Genomic DNA, 3,401 nt, shown 5'->3' with positions numbered 1-3,401 from the left:
TTTTTAAATATTTATTTCATTTTTATACATACAAGAGCTGGGGTACATGCCAGAGGTATGGGGGTTGGGGGGGTTAAAGGATTCACCAGAGACAGAGTGGGGAACAGAACAGGCAGATTGATTGAAATACTCTGCTGATGGGAGCAGTGGGCGAGTCAGGTGACGTCTGCTGTGCCATGTGGGTTGCTCCCTGGTCGGGGATTGAACTCATGCTGCAGTGGCTGCAGTCAGCTTCATAGGTTGCGTCTTTTTTTTTTTTTTAAGATTTATTTTTATTTATACAAGAGCTGGGGTACAGGCCAGAGTTGCGGGAGGGTGAGAGGATTCACCAGAGACAGAGTGGGGAACAGAACAGAGAGATGGACCGAAAGCACTGATGAGGGGAGCCGTGGGCAAGACAGGAGAGGTCTGCCTCGCCATGTAGGATTCTCCCTGGCGGGCTGGGAATCGAACCGGTGCTGCGGAGGCTGCGGACAGCTTCACAGTGCTGCGCTCAACCCGCTGCACTACCGGGGAGGCCATATAGATTGCGTCTTAACCCCTTGCACCACCAGGGAGGCCCTGCAATTGTATCTTTTAAGTTTGATCCTCAAAATAATACCCCAGAGATGGTAAAACCAGCAAAGGAGAAGAGAAGGGAGTGAATTTCATCTTTTTCACATAAACTTTTGCCATACAAGAGCTGGGGTACAGGCCATAGGCATGGGAGGGTGAGAGGATTCACTAGAGACAAAGTGGGGAACAGAACAAGCAGATGACCGAAAACACTGCCGAGGGGATCAGCGGGCAAGACAGGAGAGGTCTGCCGTGCCATGTGGGTATCTCCCTGGCCGGCGAGAATCGAACCTGCGCTGCAGAAGCTGTAGACAGCTTCACAGCGCTGCGCTCAACCCACTGCGCCACCTGGGAGGCCCGAACTCATATTGTTAAGATTGACATCATTCAATAGTTTTATATTTATGTCCATTGGATTTATCTCTACTGAGTTTTGTATTATTGATATGAGCTCTTTTTCAAGGAACAGATGCTGTTCCACTATTCTTCAGCTATTTCACCTGACTTTTGTGTCTTGAATGAAGTTTTCTGCAGCTGTGCGTGACAGAAAGTCTTCTGAGAAGTCCCAAAATGTTCAGTAAACGAAAAACATTTGGAGAAAGATCTAGGTACCACAGAAGGAAATGTCTCTAACCAAAATCTCATGACTAGCATTCCTGTGGTACGAAAAGATTGTTTTAATAAGATCGTATTATTTAGATGATTGATCTAGTGAAGTATTTTTAGCATTAATAGATATTTCCGTTTCTTGAGAGTTGCAAACACAGTAACAGTTGCAAAGTTTGAAAACATTGTTCTATGTTCTGAGCATTTACCATGTATTTTTTCAATTAAAATATTTTTTTCAATAAAACAACACCTCTAGATTCACATTATCCATAACGTGAAACAGGAGTGATGAAGCTTTTACCAAAGATGTCAGTGAGATTTTGAAGCATGAATGGAGAGTGCTAAAAGGACATCAAAAATGCTACTCTAACCTGGGCCTCACCAAAGAGAATTAGATGAGGCCAGGCAGGCAGGACAAGACACCTCTCGCCTCCCATGGTGAGAATTAGGAAGGAGTCCTTTAGTTGCAAGTGACACAAAGCCATCCCCCAATAGCTTGCAGAAGAAAAATAATTTACTGTTTTATATAGTAACTGAAATGTCCAGAAGCAAGGCCACGCCCAGGTAGACCCCCAGACATGGTAAGATGTCTGAGGAACCACTGTTTATAATAGCAGGGAGTGTGAGTCAACCTAGGAGCACTGCCCATAGTCAGGCCAACGATTTACAGACAGTGAGGCAGTTGGAACAGGATCGAGTTAAAAACAAAAACAGGAAGACATTCAGTGACGTCTATAACATAATGCCATTTATTTATACTAAAAACATGTATGTGCAAAATCATACCAATATATGTTCTTCAATATCCGTGCACCTTTGAAAAATATTTAATTTTATCTAAGTAGGTGTCTGTAATGGAGAAGAATGGGAGAGAGGATGTGGGAGGAAGAGAAATAATTTTTAAAATGAGAGATTTCTTTCACAGACCTATAGTGTTGTAAGCCAAGAATTGAGAAGTGTCCAATCCATGTACACAGCTCCAAAAATTAAAAAAGAATTTTTTCATCAGTGTAGTTCACTCCTCACTGGATTAGTGCCATTCTCCATTCTCCAAAGTCCCTCCACGGGGAAGAAATGTGACCCTGGAATCAGTCAGTTCAGGTGGAGCTTACAGTTTACATTCTCAGGAGGAGAGAGACTCAATGTCTCTTTTTTTTTATTTTATTTATTAATTTTTGCATAGAAGAACTGGGCTGTAGGCCAGAGGTGTGTGTGGGGGATGAGAGGATTCACCAGAGACAGAGTGGGGAGCAGAACAAGAGGATTTACTGAAATATACTGCTAAGGGGAGAAGCAGGCAAGACAGGGGAGGTCTGCTTCTCCATGCGGGTTAGCTCCCCGGCCGGGGATCAAACTTAGGCTGTAGTGGCGATAGCACTGATACTTAACCCCTAGGCCACCAGTGAGGCCCCAACTTCTGACATTTCTGTCGCTCTCTGGTCAAAGACTCCTTTCAGCCCGGCTTGGGTCATGTGCCCACCTCTGAAACCACACTGTCACCTGAAGACAAGTATGTGTAATTGGTCAGCCTGTGCATGCACCTGCCTTTGTGATACGGGAGGGGAGACCCTTTGCCTGACAGTCCCACTGGTAGATGCCACCACCCGCTATAGCAAAGCACAATTCTGGAGTCCAAAAATGCCCTATGCAGCCCAAATTCAGAGATAATTTTAACAAGAGGTTGCGTATTGTCAGACTGAACTATGCCGAATACAACCCAGAAATTGCTGTAGTTTCCCCCCCATGCATGTGCTTCAAGCCTATGCTGTAAGATCTTCTTTTCATGGCTCCAAAAACACCCTGAGTAAACTGCCTAATTTTTCCAGTTGCTTTTTACAACACTTTTATTTCAAGGTATTATTCAGGTTCAGCCTTCTCTAAAATCCAATCTTTGCTTTTTCCTCTTCTTCAAATCTGCATTCTAGATCAGTTCTTAATAAAACCAAGTAACCTGCTGTAGGGAAGTGGGGCACAGTCCTTATTTCAACCACACCCTCATCTTGTTTGTTGTTCCTTCCTGGTTAAGGGGTGGAGGAGAAAGGAGAACTAAAGAAGCAAAAAGGTTACTCTTTGGCTGGTGCTTTTGGTGCTTTTTTATTTGGCCTGTGGGATAGATGTTCAAATGCTGACTGATTCTCTCCATTTATGTATGTTCTTTAGAAAAACCTTAACCCCCTCACTGGGAATCCCCAGTACTTCCCTATTCCCTCAAGTGAAAAATACACTCCCCTGTTGAC

Source organism: Talpa occidentalis, unplaced genomic scaffold (assembly GCF_014898055.3).
Source record: "Talpa occidentalis isolate TD23 unplaced genomic scaffold, MPIMG_talOcc4v2.1 talOcc4.3, whole genome shotgun sequence".
Classification (NCBI taxonomy): domain Eukaryota; kingdom Metazoa; phylum Chordata; class Mammalia; order Eulipotyphla; family Talpidae; genus Talpa; species Talpa occidentalis.
This window is presented reverse-complemented; position numbering follows the sequence as displayed.